This window comes from Protopterus annectens, chromosome 4.part1, assembly GCF_019279795.1.
Source record: "Protopterus annectens isolate FY-2018-M chromosome 4.part1, PAN1.0, whole genome shotgun sequence".
In the NCBI taxonomy this organism is placed as follows: domain Eukaryota; kingdom Metazoa; phylum Chordata; order Ceratodontiformes; family Protopteridae; genus Protopterus; species Protopterus annectens.
In genome coordinates, this window is record NC_056734.1 from 663,626,756 (window position 1) to 663,645,224 (window position 18,469).

An 18,469-nucleotide genomic window follows, 5' to 3' on the forward strand; every position below is an offset into this window, starting at 1 on the left:
ATGCAAAAGCACCCGAGTACCGGCGAACCAGCGACTGGCTTAGGAGAAGCTTCGTCGGTTTTGGACCTCGACAGTCTGTCTCTGTCCTTTGCTTTGCGTTTTTTGTGAACTCCGGTAGTTTGATTGTGATTGCTATCCGACAACATTTCAGGGTAATTAAATCAGTTTCCAAAATACTTTAAAGCAAGGATATACAGATGCTTAATAGTGCATTGGTTAAATCTAGCACAAAACTGACAGCAAGGCACGTTATGATCTGGATCTAGGCAAGGAATACAGTACAAATGAAAATCCTTATGAGGTATTTGCTTCCCACAAGTAATGCAATTATTAACTTTTACTGACATCGGTAAGGCGCAAGAAAAAGTTTCCCCATCGGGGTACTTAGCTTTAATTGAAGACTTCGGTTCTGAAACTCGAATGCGAAAATTTCAGGAGTCGGCCGACCGCACTTGCGAACTGCTTCAGGCACCGCGCGGCAAGAAAGACTGAAGAAAATGGCGTCGGCTGCATGTTTTATACCCCTGACGACCTGATGTCATGGAAGAGGAGACAGCAGCTGACACAGGACCCAAGACTTTGATATTCAGGCCAACTGAGGGCAACCTGCCAGCAGATTACCCTAAGGTAATGACTACAACAGTGAAACACGAAGAACATCCACTGCCATGCACTTGGTGAGCACTCTTGGACTGTGGCGAGACCAAAGGGCAGTGCTTCTGAACTGGTAGTGACAGACTCTCAGCTGGAAGCATAGATATCTCCTTGACTCCCTGAGTATTTTGATATATTACTACACATCCTGGACGTCTATGGAGTACATCTAATTGTCCTTCCACAATAGTGGTAGGATGAACTGAACTTTGATCATCCAGAACTTTGAATGTTTTACGAAGTAATTCAGATTGATGAGATCCAAAATTAGTCTGAGGTCCGCAGTCTTCTCTGGCACTAAAAAGAATTGAGTAAGTTCCAGACCATTGTTGGTCTGGAAGGAAAGTCTAGATGACTTTTCCTCAACAGCTTTTCTATTTCTGTGGCTGCTGCTTTCTTTTGATTGGGTGGAACATTGGGAATTCTCTGGTTACATTGCTGGGGTAAAGGAGAAAATCGTATGTAATAACCTCTGAAGAATATACTCCGCATCTGTATCTTTAGTGATGGCTATCCAGGCTTCTGGGAGTAGAGATAAGCCCCCTCCATCTACCTCCAGACTGCAGCAGTCGGGTAAACCTTCAGGGATGATGAAAGGGTTTCTCGGACAAGGTCCTCTCTGAAGCCCTGATCTTGAGGACCACCTCTGCCAGCTCCACCCCTCTGACACGAGGGATCTATCCTCATAGGAGTCCTGGGGAGAACCTTGTATCTTTCAAAACGACAATTTAATGCCACTCCCTGATTTCAAGAAAAGATCCTTTGAGGGGTAAAAAAACAAATTCTAATGGCAACTCCCTATTTTGTTCACTCCTGGAGACAGTCTGCTAGTGGTGACCACATCTTATTGCTAAAGCAGTAACTAAGGAGAGGAGATGGATCATGGGAGCACCAGTTACAAACCCTAAGGTCTATCTGAGCGGCTGAGGATGAATGAGGATGAACCGTTTTCGTATAAGAGGCCCATCAGTTCAGGAATGGGTGAAAAGAAAACGTCAGATCTGTACACAGTTGGTGCCGAGGTCGGATCTGGTCAGATCTAACAACATACAAGTTGAACTGGACGAAAAGACAACACTGGATAATGAAACTTTATGGGTATCAACACAATGCACAAAATCATTTAGCATTTATCACCCACAATTACAGCAGACAGTTGTCAGAGGAAAACGATGACAAAAAAAAAAAAAAAAAAAAAAATGATATCCATACATTTTTTTCACACTGATCAGCCTAATATGAAAGCCCATTAAAAAATTGTGGAAGTTAAAAGTTAAATGAATAACTACACAAATAGTCCAAAGTGGGTCAAGACATTTTCATCACCTTATAAACAGTCAACATCTAGGGAAATTACTGTGCCACTCCTCCACTAGCATGCAAGTTACAACCTTAAAGAATAGCTGTGCAAGAACTTACCATAACGACAGATGTCCTTCTCTTCTCTGTTGCAGTACTCTTTACATGACAGAGTTTCCTATCCAGGCGACCAGAAGTTGGCCAGTATAGCAAAGTCTTTTACTACCATGAGGTGCGTGGTACAGCTGACGTCGGCTGTTATCCGATAGAGGCCATAACAGTGACGTACGAGTGCACCATCCTCAGAACTGAAGCCCCAGGTGAAGACACAGTCCAAGGGATAGTGAGTACGTCCAAGAACAGAATGAAGTGGGGAAGGAGGGTGGGATACAGTCGATATAAAAAGTGTACACACATCCCTGTTAAAATGCCAAGTTTTTGTGATATAAAAAAATGAGACCACAATAAATAATTTCAAAACTTTTCCCACCTTTAATGTGACCTATAACCTGTACAATTTAATTGAAAAACAAACAAATCTGTTAGGGGAAAAATATAAACATACAATAAACTGGCTGCATAAGTGTGCACACCCTTAAACTAATACTTTGTTGAAGCACCTTTTGACTTAATTACAGCATTCAGTCTTCTTGGGTACACACCTGCCATCAAATAAAGAGACTGACTAACTCCAAACAAAGATCAGCTGTCCTAGTAGGATTTTCCTTACATTTACTCAGTTGCCTGCTACAGCAAAAGCCATGGTTTGTAGAGAGCTTACAAAACATCAAAGGGATCTCATTGTTGAAAGGTATCAGTCAGGGGAAGAGTACAAAAAAAATTAAATGGCATTGGATATACCATGGAACACAGTGAAGATAGTCATCAAAAAGTGGAGAAAATGTGGGACAACAGTGACGTTGCAAAGAAAGTACAGTTTTGTACCTACCATAAATGTAGATGTTCGAGTGTATACACTGCTGCAGTCATTACACTTGGGTTATCCTGCCGTCAGGCGGTTCCCCAGTAGGCGTGAGTTCCAAAGTCTTGGTCCGGCATCGGTTGCTGTTGCATCCTCCCTGACGTCAGTGTGACAGGGGTATACAAGATGCAGCCGACGACATTTTCTTCAGTTTTTCTTGCCCCAGATGTCAGGTGCCTCTAAATAGGTAGGCAATTCCAACTGCTAATAAAACATACATAAGAAAAGCAAAAACAAGTTAGAGCTACCAGCAAATACTCCCCATAGGTAGTAAGGGTAGAAGACATAGGTACGTACCAGCCAGTAAGAGGGGAAGGAGGGAGGGTAACCTGGACTGCAGCAGTGTATACACTCGAACATCTACATTTATGGTAGGTACAAAACTGTACTATGTTCGTGTTACACTGTTGCAGTCATTACACTTGGGTAGAATCCCAAAGCTGAGGTAGGGTGGCTGGTTCTATAAGGCATTAGGAGTGGCTATAAGGCCCTGCAGCACTGCAGTGGCGAAGCCAGCTCTGGATTTAGAGTATAGAGGCAGATGGTAATGCTTAGTGAAGGTATGTACAGAACTCCAAGTTGCTGCTTCCAAAATATCCTTGGTAGGTACTCCCTTGAGGTAGGCAGTTGAAGAGGCCGTTGCCCTGGTGGAGTGAGATCTAATGCTGCTAGGTACAGGTTTTCCATGGTATGGGTAGCAGAAACATATACAATGTCCTATCCATTTTGAAATAGTCCGTTCTGAAACGGCTTTTCCCTGTGCTCCTGCAGCATATGCTACCAATAATTGCTCAGATTTTCTGAAAGCTTTGGTTTTTCCAAGTAGAAGCGTAACTGCCTGTGAATGTCCAAAGAGTGCAGTAGTTTCTCCCCTTTATTCTGTGGTTTAGGATAAAAAGTTGGCAGGTGAAAAGTTTGGTTTAGAGCCACACTGGATACCACCTTTGGCATAAAATTAAATTTAGTTCTTAAAGACACCCTGTCCTGGTGAAAAATGAGGAAAGGTTCCACTGCCATTAGTGCCTGTAATTCTGAAACTCTTCGTGCTGATGTTATTGCCAGGAGCAGAGCAGTTTTCCAATAGATATATTTTAATTCTGCTGTGTTGGCTGGCTCAAAAGGAGGTAAAGTTAGCTTTTCCAAAACAAAGTTGAGGTCCCAAGTTGAGTAGGTGCTCTACGGGGCGGTCCTATGTTTTTAGCCCCTCTGAGGTACTGTTTTAACAGAGGATTAGAGAAAATTGGTGGATCCGTGTTGTAATGAGCAGAGATGGCAGAGGCGTGAATCTTGATGGATGAGAAGGAGAGGCCTTTGTCCAGTATCTCAGTTAAGTATTGCAGTATCTGAGGAGTGTTTGGAACAAGAGGGTCAAGGCTGTGAGCTTGGTTCCAGGCACAGAATCTCTTCCATTTATCCGAATAGGCTTTCCTGGTAATAGGCCTTCTGGTCCCAAGAATGACATCCATAACAGCTTTGGAGAGAGGCATTGCTTGCTTGACTAAGCAATCTTCCATACAGCTAGGTTTAAGTTCTTTAGCTGGTTGTGTAGTATTTGTTTGTTGTGCTGAGTCAGCAGATGTGGGACTTAAGGCAAAATCCAGGGTGGTTCTTGTGCTAAGCTCCTTAAGATCAGGTACCAGTACTGGCATGGCCAGTCTGGTGCAATCAGGATCATCTTTGGCTCTTCCTGCCTGGCTTTTATGAGTACCTTTGGCAGGAGAGGTAGTGGTGGGAAAGCATATACTTTTAGGTTCTCCCAGCTGAATGAGAGGGCATCCACTTTCCATGCTTGTGGGTGGTAACTCCTTGTGCAAAATTTTTGTAGCTGGTAGTTTATTGGGGATGCAAACAGATCTATGTCCGGGCTTCACCATTTATGTGTTATCATTCTGAATATTTGTGGATTCAACTCCCATTCGTGGGGATCCATGATGTTTCTGCTTAAGTCATCTGCCAGTGTGTTTTTCTCTCCTGGCAGGAATTGTGCTTGCAGATGAACTTGAAGGTTTATAGCTGTGTTCCACAAGGTCATGGCGTGTCTGCATAGGGGGTAGGAGTGAGTGCCCCCTTGCTTCTTTATGTACCACATAACTGTGGTGTTGTCGGTCTTTAGTAGTAGTTGTCCTGGATGCAGCAATTCCATGAAAGCTATAATGGCATTTTGTACAGCTAGCATCTCTTTTTGATTGATGTGAAGATGCCTTTGTTTTGTGTGCCACGTGCCATGAATACATTTGTCTGCCATGTGTGCTCCCCAGGCGTAATCAGATGCATCTGTTGTCAGTGTTTGCCTGGCTGTGGGCTGTGTAAAAGGCTGTCCCTTGTTGAGGTAACAAGCTTGAGCCCACCATTGAAATTCCTGTTGAAGGCAAGGGACTAGTGGTATAACTGTTTCCAAACTTTGACAATGTTGAGACCATACATTCTTTAAGTACCATTGTAGTTTCCTCATATGCAGTCTGGCATATGGAATTAGTAGTATGCAGGATGCCATGTAACCCAAGGCCTGCAGAATTTTTCTTGCAGGGAGCTGGGTCTTTGTTGCCATCAATTGAAAGTATTGAGTCAGTTGTCCTTGTTTGTCTGGGGTGACATAAGCCATCTGGGCAGTTGTGTTCAAGCTGGCACCCAGGAATATAATCTCTTGTGAGGGCACTAGTTTTGATTTCGTTTACTGTGTACCCCTGGCAACTTAATAACTTTTTTACAAATGCTAGATGCTTTAGAAGAATGTCCTTGCTCTCTGCTTGAATCAGGCAGTTGTCCAGGTACGGATAAATTTGAATTCCTTTCTGTCTGCAAAATGCAATTACTGGTGCCAGGCACTTTGTGAAGACCCTGGGCGCAGTACATAAGCCAAAGGGCAGTGCAGAGAATTGGTAGTGCATTGAACCAGCTATGAATCTGAGGTATCTTCTACAGTTTTGTCTGATAGGGACATGCAGGTATGCCTCTTTGAGGTCCAAAGTCACGAGCCAAGCTTTCTTGCCCAGCATGGGAAGAAGCTGCTGTAGTGTCAACATTTTGAATTTCGGAACATCCAGGTAAGTGTTTAGAGATGAAAGATCCAGAATGGGCCTCCAGGCTTTGTCCTTTCTGGGTACCAGAAAGAGTCTTGAGTAAAATCATTGTCCTTGCTCCTGTGATGGTACCTTTTGAATAGCTCTCATATCCATGAGTACTGTAATTTGTTTTTGAGCCTCTGCCCATTGATTTGGTGGCAGATTTGGCATTCCTTTTAACCTTGGTAGAGTGTGAAAGTGGAACCTGTAACCTTGACATACAATGTTGAGAACCCATTTGTCTTTGGTGATCATTCGCCAATTGTGGTAGAAGAGTGCCAGTTTTCCTCCCAAGGGGGCTGCCAAGAAGGATTTGTTTGGCAGCTGTAGTGGGAAGTCATTGGAGCTGCTTTTTATATGGTTGGGACCTGTCTTCCCCTTCTTGGCCTGATGCAACCCATTGTCGAGGCCCGTAAGGACCTTGTGTTTGACCTCTACCTCTTGGATGTCTGTATCTTCCCCTCTGAGGCCTGTCTAATTGGAAAGGACCAATTCTTAGTTGGCCAGTTTCTGCTAAATCTAAGAGGCTTAACCTGTAAGAAATCCTTCACCGTTAGCATAGATTTTGCCTTATCCTCCATTTTCTTTAATACCTCTTCTGCCTTAACTCCAAATAACATCCTGCGGCAAAGGTGCATCCAATAATTTTGCTTTAACATGATCTGGTAATGCATGTTCTTTTAACCAAGCATGTCTTCTAATGACAGAGCCTGTAACTGCTGCTCTGCAGGAGGCCTCTAGAAAATCAAAACCACATTGCAAAGTATGCTTTCCCACTTGTTCAGCAGCATGCAATAAATCCTGCATTTCTTTAAAATTAGGAGGATCTGATTCTGGAAGCATTTTTTGTTTTAACTGAGACAGTAAAAATTGCTGATATTTTAGCATGTGAAACTGGCAATTTAAGGCTCTCATTGCTAAAGTTCCAGACGTATATACTTTCTTTCCCCATCTGTCTAATGCTCTGGAATCTCTGTTAGAGAGGACTGGATTCTTGGCTGATGAGGCCTTAACTCCTTTGGGTCCCTGAGAAATAGTTTCAGGGTCAGCTACAGGGTTTTTACACAGAAATGTATGTGAGTCAGGAACTCTGTAGTATCTGTCAGGTTTAACAGGGGCTGGAGGTAAGGAATCAGGATTTAAGCCGGATTCAGTATTCACATCCTCCACAATATCTAACACTGACGGAATAGCAAGGGGTCTGTGTTGAAGTAATAAAAGGAAGTCTCTGAGCCTTTTCTTGGATTCTGAGTAATCCTGGCCTTCCCAGTGGAAATGCTCCCTCATGGTATTTAGGGTTTTCCCAAAGGAGTAGTCCTCAGGCGGTGAGGCTGATGGAATTGATTCCTCAGCATCAGAATCCTCATAAGGGGGTAAAGAGTATCCTAGGTCTGAGGATGAATCAGAAGAGATGGAAACCTGGTCGGATGAGTCATAAGTCTGCATCCTGTCTAGGCCTTTTATTAGGAGGGAAATGGGACCCCCTGATCAGGTCTTCGGACATTTTGAGCATTTGTCTCTTAGGCATGGAGGCCTGTCCTAGAGAATGCTGTATTTGTTTCTTTGATTTTAAAGGAGGCTTAGACTTAGTTGAGGGTTTAATGCTTAACTGAGTAGGTTTGAAGACACCCTCTGTAGCTGTGGGTTGCTCAGCTACTCCTGATCCCTCAGAAAGGATAGTCTGGGTAGGCTGAAGAACTTCTGCATCCGAAGGCCCAGCCATCTCCACGTGGGAGTCAGAGGCGGCCTGTGGTTCTACAGAAGCGGTCGTCAGGGGCTGCGAAGGCACGTCGCTGAAAACCGGACGCTGGCCTAGAAGAGGCTTCATCGTCAGTTTTGGGCCACAGATGCCTATCCCTGTCTTTGCGCTTTTTGTGCATTCCGGTCGTCGGAAGTTCCGACGGCATGGTATAATTGAATTTTCTACCAAAATAATGTCGGGCAAAGTCAAACAGACGTTTAACAGTGCGCTTGTTAAACCTAGCACAAAACTGACAACCAGTGACATTGTGGTCAGGGCCTAGGCATGGGATACAATAGGAATGGAAATCCTTATGAGGTATTTGCTTCCCTCAAGAAATACAGTTATTAACTTTTACTGACAGTCTGAGGCAAGAAAAAGTTTCCCCAACAGGGTACTTAAGCTTTGTAGAAGACTTCGGTTCTGGATTTAGAATGAAAATCTCAGAAGACGGCCAACCGGCACTTACGAACTGCTTTTGCTTCGGGCACCGCGTGGCAAAAAAGACAGAAGAAAATGGCGTCGGCTGCATCTTGTATACCTGTCGCACTGACGTCAGGGAGGATGCGACAGCAACCGACGCCGGACCAAAACTTTGGAACGCAGGCCGACTGGGGAACCGCCTGATGGCAGGATAACCCAAGTGTAATGACTGCAGCAGTGTAACACGATGAACATCTGGACGTCCCTCCAAAACTGATGAAAAGACTAGATGAAAACTGGTCAGGGAGGCTGCCAAGATACCTACAGCAACACTGAAGGAGCTGCAGGAATTTCTGGCAAGTACTGGTTGTGTACTACATGTGACAACAATCTCCTGTATTCTCCATATGTCTGGACTATGGGGTAGGGTTGCAAAATGAAAGACTTTTCTAACAGAAAAAATCCAGGCCCAGCCAAAATTCGCAAAACAATACATCAAGTCTCCCAAAAGCATGTGGGGAAAATGTGTTATGGTCTGATGAGACCAAGGCTGAACTTTTTGGCAGTAATTCCAAATGATGCGTTTGGCGCAAAAACAACACTTTGCATCACCAAAAGAACACCATCCCCACGGTGAAGCATGGTGGTAGCAGTATCATGCTTTCGGGTTGCTTTTCTTCAGCTGGAACTGGGGCTTTAGTCAAGGTAGAGGGAATTATGAACAGTTCCAAATACCAGTCACTTTTGGCCCAAAACCTTCAGGCATCTGCTAGAAAGCTGAAGATGAAGAATTTCACCTTTCAACATAACAATAACCCAAAGCATACATCCAAAACAACAAATGAATGACTTCACCAGAAAAAAATTAAAGTTTAGAAATGGCCCAGCCAGAGCCCAGACCTAAATCCAATAGAAAATTTGTGCGGTGACCTGAAGAGAGCTGCGCAGAAGAAATACCCTCGCAATATGACAGATTTTGGAAGGAAGAGTTGGCAAATATTGCCATGTCAAAATGTGCCATGCTGAAAGACGCTTACCCAAGAAGACTGAATGCTGTAATTAAATCTAAACCAGTTACAAGTGGCGTCCCACAAGGCTCAGTCCTGGGACCTCTCTTTTTCGGTATATACTTCTCCGAAGTACAGGCTAACACGGGTGGACTATGGCTGACCAAGTTCGCAGATGACTGCAAACTGGGTGCCATAATCGAATCTCCGGCTGACACAAGCATCCTCCAAAAGGGTCTCTCAGAGACGGATAACTGGTGCCAGAGCCATGGCCTAAAGCTAAATGCCAAAAAGTGCATAGTCATCCCCTTTGGGAAAAACAAAGTGCCCACAAATTACCACATAGGCGGTAATCCATTAAGTACGGAAGAAGTAATTAGGGATTTGGGGACCCAAGTAGACAGCAATCTCTCCTTTGACAATCACGTTGCCAAAGTGGTTAGAAAGACCTTCTATATAGCCCACCTTATCACGAAAGGGTTCACATCTAGATCAAGAGAGGTCATTGTGCCCCTCTACTCATCACTTATCAGGTCCATAATTGAATACAATGCCCCATTTGGGATGTACCTTACCCGACACCTGCAGCAACTGGAAAGACCCCAAAAGCACCTCACCAAGAGGATCAAGGGGATCAAACAGATGCCTTATGCAGTTCGGCTAAAGAAACTCCAGCTCTACTCAGTTGCGTACCGCCTACTCAGAGGCAATCTGTGTCTGACGTATAAAGCCATGTCCAACCCAGAATTAATGGACATGCTTCACCTCAGGAAATCCAAATCCTTTAGAGCTACACGCTCCAGGGACTTGAACCTCAGCACAGAAATAAATAGGATACGCTGGAGGGACAGACTCATATCCCAGAGGTTCCCCTCACCCTGGAACAAAATCCCAATCCATGTTAGGCAGAGCCGCTCACTGACCCTCTTCAAGAGAAATCTTGACGAGTGGATGGGAGATCGTAAGTTTACCCCTGGGATCTCTTCTGTGTCCCTGCTTGACAGAGGTACAGTAAATAAGAAGTTATGTACCTACCATAACGTTCCATGTTAGTTGTCTTCTCTCGCCTTCTTTCTTGCTTGATGGGTTCGGAGCCGATCCTCGGCTCCGACTCGGCACTTGCTAAGCTCGAGAGTCACTTTTACCAGCTCGAGGCAGCCCTATATCCCATGATGCAAGGCGGTAAGTACCCAGATCTCGTTTGATGACAAAAGGGCAATAGCACCAAGCATAAACACTTCCCCAAGGAAGAAAGCAGAAGAAAAACCTGCAGGATGGAAGAAAGACCAGCTCTGTATGGTCTTTCAGCATAATAATACCTTGTAGAAAAAGGTCTGTCCAGGCCTGGGGGAAGGAGGGAGGTGCAAGAAAGAAGGCGAGAGAAGACAACTAACATGGAACGTTATGGTAGGTACATAACTTAATGTTAGGTTGTCAATCTCGCCTTCATTCTTGCTTGATGGGACCGTCCTAGCACCTCTATCCTGGGTGGCTCAATGGAACAGACTCTTGAGGACTGTAGAGCCAAAACTGGCTCTGTCCCTGGAGGCCAAGTCCAATTTGTAATGGGAAACAAAGGTATGAGGAGTAGCCCAAGTGGCCGCTGCACAAATAGTGTCTAAAGGAAGTCTAGCTTGAAAAGCTGTAGAAGTAGCTAAGCTTCTAGTTGAATGTGCTTTAGGTTTTGAGCACAGCTGTTTTCCCCTGAGCTGATAAATTTCAGAGGAAAGCCATCTAGATAAGGTAACTTTAGAGACAGGATGGCCTTTCTTGTTATCAGCATAGGAAACAAAGTTGATCGGATTTCCTAAATTGTTTAGTTCTGTCCAAATAATATCTGAGTTGGCGATGGACATCAAGATAATGTAGTTTTTGTTCCGATCTGTTTGAATAGTTTGGAAAAAATACAGGGAGATCAATGGATTGATTAAAATTAGTCTTTGAGGCGACCTTAGGCAAAAAGGTCGGATTAGTTCTCAATGATACTCTGTCTTTGTGAAAGACCAAATAGGGGGGTCGAACCGATAGAGCATGAAGTTCAGACACCCTCCTGGCAGATGTAATAGCTACTAGGAATAAGGTTTTCCATGAAAGAAATTTCAGGGAGCAAGAAACAGCTGGCTCGAAGGGGGCAAGAATCAAGGATGTCAGCACTAAATTTAGATCCCATTGAGGGGGAGGACTCCTGACTGGAGGTTTCAGGAGGAAAATTCCTTTTAAGAAGGCTCTACAAAGCCTGTGGGACATAATATTGTGGTCTGCGAACCCGACATGAAAGTTCGAGATAGCAGCCAATTGAACTCTAACTGTGGAAGAAGAGGATCCTGCATGAAAAATCTCCGCTAAGAAATCCAAAACTGCCTGAACTGGAGCAGTGAAGGGATCAATATTTTTGGCTTTAGCCCAATAAGAGAATCGTTTCCATTTGCTTGTATAAATCCTCCTGGTAGAGGATTTTAAGGAAGCTACTAGAATGTCTCTAACGGGGTTAGAGATCAAAGGAAGCCTGGCTAAGGAAGGAAGTGGAGCAACCATGCTGTGAGGTTGAGAGAAGGGATAGACCGGTGCAGCTGACCGGATTGGTGAATCAGAAGATCTGGCACTGGGTCCAGATGCCACGGCTGCACCAAAAGGTGACGATGGAGGAACGGAACCAAATTTGTCGAGGCCAATAAGGAGCAATGAGAATCATTTTGGCTCTCAAAACGGTTGCTTTCTGGATAACTTGAGGGATCAGAGGAAATGGAGGAAAAGCATAAAGAAGTCCCTGGGGCCAATCCTGGGTCAGAGCGTCTCTGGGGATGGCCTGGTAGAGGAAGAGAGAGAAGAAGTCTGGGCATTTGCTGTTTTGGAGAGTAGCAAAAAGATCGCAACATGGGCGACCCCATTCCAGAAAAATCTCTTCCACTATAGATTGCTTGAGAGACCACTCGTGAGGCATGAGAATAGCTCTGCTCAATCTGTCCGCTAAAATGTTGGTTTTCCCAGGGATGTGCGTTGCTACCAGAAACCGATGAGAGGAGATCGCCCATTGCCAAAGTCTGAGCGCTTCTCGACACAAGGGGTAGGACTTGGTTCCGCCCTGTTTGTTGATATACCAAACTACAGACATGTTGTCTGTGTGGACTGCAATTGTCCCTATGGGAAGAAAGTCGTTGAGGGCTTGCAACGTTAAAAGCACTGCTCTCATCTCCAGGACATTTATGTGCAGGTGGTACTCGAACGGTTGCCACGTCCCATGAACCATCCTGCCCTGATAATGACCCCCCCCACCCGATCAGGGAGGCATCCGTGGTGACAGTGGCTACCGGGGATGGGGGTACAAACTGTCTGCCTTGGTGAATCTGGGGAGATGTGATCCACCAAGCAAGATGATTTTTGCAAATCTGTGTCACCAGAATTTGGTGACGCATTGGAAGTTGTTGGTAAGACCACTGAGCGAACAACATCCACTGAAGAAGGCGCATGTAGAAGCGAGCCAGGGGAAGAAGAGTAATGGCCGCAGCCATGAGGCCTAATACCTTTAGAACCATTCTGGCCTGTACTTTCTTGTTGGCCAGAATGATCCTGACATGACTTTGAATGTCTGAAACTCTTTGATCTGTAAGGGTAGCTGACATCCGAACAGTGTTTAAGTTTGCGCCTATGAAAGTAATAGACTGGCAGGCGATAAGGATGACTTTTGAAGTTGATCGAGATGCCCAAATGAGAACAAAGATTTATTGTGTAATCCCTGGCTTGAACAAGCTGATGCCTGGTGGTGGCTGAAAGGAGCCAGTCGTCGAGATACGGAAACACCTGGAATCCTTGGCGTCTCAGGTGAGCCGTGACCACTGCCATGCATTTGGTGAACACTCTGGGGGCTGTAGTGAGACCAAAGGGCAGGGCTCTGAACTGGAAATGACTGGACCCCAGCGGCGGAGAAATCTCCTGGAGCGTCTGTGAATTTTTATGTGATAGTACGCATCCTGAAGATCTATTGAGCACATCCAGTTGTCCTTCTGTAAGAAGGGCAGAATTGACTGAAGAGTGACCATTCGGAATCTTGTCTTCCTCACAGACTTGTTGAGTCTGCTGAGATCCAATATTGGTCTCCACCTTGAGTAGATTCTGGGCTCTGAATGGTCTGTTGTAACTGGCTGAATGGCTCTTTTTTGCAGTAGTTTTAAGACTTCTAACTCTGCAATTTCCCTTAGACCGGGTGGTACATCTGGAAGGGAATTTGAGGGATAAAAAGGACTTTCCTCGAAAGGAATCATGTAACCCTCGGATATGATCGACTGTACCCATCTGTCTTGAGTGAGGGAACGCCAGGCTTCTGGGTACAGCGATAGTCTTCCCCCGACTGCCTCCAAGGAGGGACAGCCGGGCAACATCTCAGGGATGCTGAAAGGGCTTGTCAGAGAGAGACTCTCTGTTTCCCTGGTTTTGTGGACCCCTCTGCCTCTAGAGCGTCTGTTGTTGTTACCCCTCTGCCTCTAGGGGTAAACTGACCACGTGAATCCGGCGTGACTCCTTGGGATTTGTGGAACCACATTTTGCCACCCTTCTGTCCTTTGGGGTAAGGTCTAGAAGGGGTGGAAAAACGGACTCCTACGGCAGAAAGAGTTTTGCCGTCCTGCTCACACCTGGTCAACGTTTCCTTCACTTGAGGGCCAAACAAAGCTGACCCATCAAAGGGAGAGTTTGTGAAGGACGCCTTAAAGGGATCTGCAAAATTACATAGCCGCATCCAGGCTTGGCGTCTAACAGCCACACCTGTACCTGTGGCCCTACTCGCTCCATCAGCAGCATATGATATTAGCCGCATGGAGGAGTTTGCAATGGAGTTAAGGGTTCCTAGCTGCGAAGCAATTTTTTCCTGAGCCCCTGCAGCTGTAGGATCCTGCACAACTTCACCTAGCTCCTTAAGGATATCCCTTTGAAGTCTGGTGAAGTGACATAGGTAGTTCAGCGAACGCATAGCAAAGGTCGCTGAAGAAAACATCCGCTTACCATACCTATCCATGGTCCTAGAGTCCTTATTAGGAGGATGGACAGGTACGGAAGGATCTGCAAGTTCCTTCTTGGTGGCAGCAGCCACCACCATGGCATCAGCGGGGACACCTTTTGTGAGGAATTGCTTGTCCGACGGGGCAGTAATAAATTTAGAAGGCCTCCTAGGGACTGGCTCTACAGAGTCAGGAGCAGCCCACGCCTTTCGAGCAATAACCTGCATAAGGGGGTCGAAAGGCGGAGACACCCAGGAGGTGGAGGGCCGAGATCCAAACGCCTCCAGGTATACTGACTCATCCTCAGAGGGATTATTGGTGGGCCAGTTTCCCCTCTGTCTAAGGAGTTCTAGGATGTCTGAAAAGGAGACATCCTCAGAGGGGGATCTTGGGGATCCCTCTGACTCATCTAAGTCAGTATCTGAAGTGATAGACTCGGGGGAGTCTACGTGTTTCCTCTTACAGGTCCTCTTCCGCGGAGGATCTCCCGACAAATCAGGAGAATCCTCGGAAGAGGGGGATATTCCCAGTGGGGAAACCTGAGGCGGAGGATCTCTGGGTCCTGTAGCAAGAGAAGTGGCAGAGATGTCAACAGGCACTATAGAGGGAGGAGCTAAGGGAACAGACTGCTGGCTGAGACCAGTGGCCAGCACACTCTTCATCACCTCGAAGGCTCCCCTCCCAGGGAGGTCCGAGAGAACCCGCTCCGAAGAACTAGGAACTCCAGGGCCCACCGAAAGGGAAGGCTCCGAGGCAGATGTCAGAGCCGAGCTCACCAAGGCCGAGGCTCCAAGGGGAAGAGCGGGCTCGGACAAGGGTCCGATGCCACTCACCCCCTCGGAGGAGACCAGGGAAGCCCGGCCACCGAATCCCTCTAAGGAAGGTCTCGAAGAGGAGATAAGAGTAGAGGCTGATGGAACAGAAGGGGGTATCTGTCCCTCAGCCGCAGCAGTAACCATTCCCGAAGACTCCAACTCCAAACTCTGGGGTAGAGTCGAAGGAGGAACTGCAATGGGGTGTGGACTAATAGTCGTCTGCTGAGACGGACTATGTAGCATTTGGGCCAATGCCTGTGACTTAAGTAATCTACTGACCACTCTCTCTAAATCATGGTCAGAAAGCCTGGATGACCTTGAAGATCGGCTCCGATGGCTCCGTTCCAAGAGGAGAGGCGAAGCCGGAGCCGAAAGTATCGGCACCAAGGAAGGGGACCTAGACCTCTTCCTTGAAGGAACCATCGGAGCCGATGAAACCACTGAAACTGCCGGAGCCGACAACTTATCGGCGCCGACAGGTAGCTTCGATGCATCGGCTCCAGCCGGAGCCGATACAGCCACAAAAGTAACGGTGTCGGAGCCGATCGGAGCCGACACCGATGCCTGAGCCACATGGTGGTCGGAACCGATCAGAGCCGACACCGAAGTGGTCGAACCAGAATCGGCACCGATAGCCATCGGTGCGAAGGTTATGTAGTAGAATCGGCTCCAGCCGGAGCCGATCTCAACTCAGAAAGAGTCGGAGCCGAGGCCACAGGCTTGGACACAGAAGCCTGGGCCTTGGAAGACTTTGAAATCTTAGATGGAGCCGACTTAGCCGGGGAGCCCTCCGGCTTAAGAAGGCCCCTCAAAATTAATTTATTTCTTCTTTCCTGCAGGACTCTCTGGCTGAAAGAGTGACATATAGCACAGGAGTCCTGCGGGTGAAGAGGCCCCAGGCAGTAAAGGCAAGAAGTGTGACCGTCTGTCAGAGACATCTTCTGACAGCACGAGTCACACTTCTTAAAGCCTGAGACCCTTTCCTTAGACATAGTGAATCACACACACACAACACTAGTCTAAGAAATTAAATTATATAAAACTATCAATAACAGACACACACACCCTAACAAGGGGGGGGGATGGGATGGGAGAAAGTCTGACTAGAAATTTTAAGGAGACAGGGAAAATTCTTGTCAGAAAAGGACTAAAACTGTATTAAAACTAACTATCTAAAGTTTTTTCTGAAGAAAGGGGCAAAAGTAGTAATATAACAATCACTTACCAGGAGCTGGTAAAAGTAGGACCTCATCAGCGAAGCGGCAAACGAGATCTGGGTACTTACCGCCTTGCATCATGGGATATGGGGCTGCCTCGAGCTGGTAAAAGTGACTCTCGAGCTTAGCAAGTGCCGAGTCGGAGCCGAGGATCGGCTCCGAACCCATCAAGCAAGAATGAAGGCGAGATTGACAACTTAACATCTAACCTTAAAAGGGCTACTTTCTGTGACCTACTATACAGAGGCACAGTCAACTAATCTAAAAGGGTGGCGAGAGCCAAACACACTCTGGCTAGGCTTATAAATGCCCTAGGACAGATAGCCTAGTATCAACCTATGAACCTAAAAGGTGCTTCAACAAGTATTAGTTTAAGGGTGCGCACACTTATGCAACCAGCTTACTGTATGTTTTTTTTATTTTTTTGCATCCACCCCCACCACAACAGGTTTGTGTGTTTTTCAATTGAACTGTACAGGTTTATAGGTCACATTAAAGGTGGAAAATTTTATATCACAAAAACCTGGCATTTTAACAGGGGTGTGTACACTTTTTATATCCGCTGCATTATACTGCAGGCAGTAGAGAAGAGAAGGACATCTACTGTTACTGTAACGTCTTACACGACTATTCTATGCCCTTCTACTCACCTGTAGTTGTATTTTTACATGAGGGAGAATATCAAAGCTCATGCAGAAAGGGAGGTGGAGGTAGCAGAAGAATTTTACAGGAAACCATGTAGAATGGCACTGGCAAATCCAGCCCTGGCTCTAGAGATAGAATCTAGTTTGTAGTGTTTGGTAAAAGTGTGGATTGAAGTCCATGTTGCTGCTTCTAGAATGAAGTTGGTGTCTAGTCCCTTGAGGAAGTCACTGTTCTTGAAGAGTGAGCCTTTATCGAGCAAGAAAGGGTTTTTCCATGGTATTCATAGCAGAAGGAGATAGATTTAGAAATTCAGTTGGAGATCTGTTTGGATATAGGCAATCCCAGAGCCCTAGGGTGGAAAGACACAAACAGCTGGTCTGCTTTCTAAAAGGTTTGGGGTTTTGTGAAGGTAAAACCTGAGTTGTCCGTGCATATCAAGTGTGTGTAGGATACTCTCACTATTGCTTTGGGGTGAGGGAAATAAGGTTGGCAAGGGAATGGCCTGGTTTAAGGACAACTCATTAACTACTTTTGGCATGAAAAAAGGGTTTGTGCAAATGAAAAAGTACAGTTGTGTACACTTACCATAAATGTAGATGTTTGCGTGTATTCACTGTTGCAGTCATTACATTTGGGTAATCTGCTGGCAGGTTGCCCTCAGTCGGCCTGATTAACAAAGTCTTAGGTCCTGCGTTGGCTGCTGTCCCTTCTTCCATGACGTCAGGTCGTCAGGGGTATAAAACACACAGCCAACGTCATTACCTCAGTTTTTCTTGCCCCAGATGTCAGGTGCCCCCCCAAATGGGGTGTAAAATATAATGTTAAATTACAGCAATATAGTTTGAGCGTCTTCTGCGTGGAGACATGCGTGAATGGGTGTGCCTTCGTTGAAGGTTGTGTGTCAAGGCTGGCAACTCGGTACGTAAAAATCAACTGCCAATCATTAGCAGACAGGAGTTCCGCTGTGGCGATCCCTAACCGGGAAAAGCCAAAAGTCACAACAACATACCTCCAAACAAAAGTAATACACCAAAAAGGCTTTTAAGCATAGGAACAGAAAGTAGAGGTATTGTCAGAGAAAAAACAGGGGGCTGGAGGGAGGGTAACCAGGACTGCAACAGTGAATACACTCGAACATCAACATTCATGGTAAGCGTACACAACTGTACTATGTTCTTCATGTTTCACTGTTGCAGTCATTACATTTGGGTAGATTCCCAAAGCCATGGATGGGAGGATGGATTTATACAGCATTAGGACCAGCTATAAGACCCTGCAAGACAGCAGTGGCAAAGCCAGCTCTGGATTAAGAGAAAATTGGTAGATGATAATCCTAGGTGAAAGCATGAACTGAACTCCAGGTAACAGCTTCTAGAATATCCCTGGTAGGAACACCTCTGAGAAAGGCTGTAGAAGTAGATGCAGCCCTGGTGGAATGAGATCTGATCCCCTGGGGTGTAGGCTTTCCATGATGCTTATAGCAGAAATGAATTCAATGGCTTATCCATTTAGAAATTATTTGTTTTGAAATAGCCTTTTCTGCCCCTGCAGCAAATGCTACCAGCAGTTGTTCAGATTCTCTTCGAGTTTCTTCGAGTTTTAGTCCTGTCCAAGTAGAATCTCAGTTGTCTGT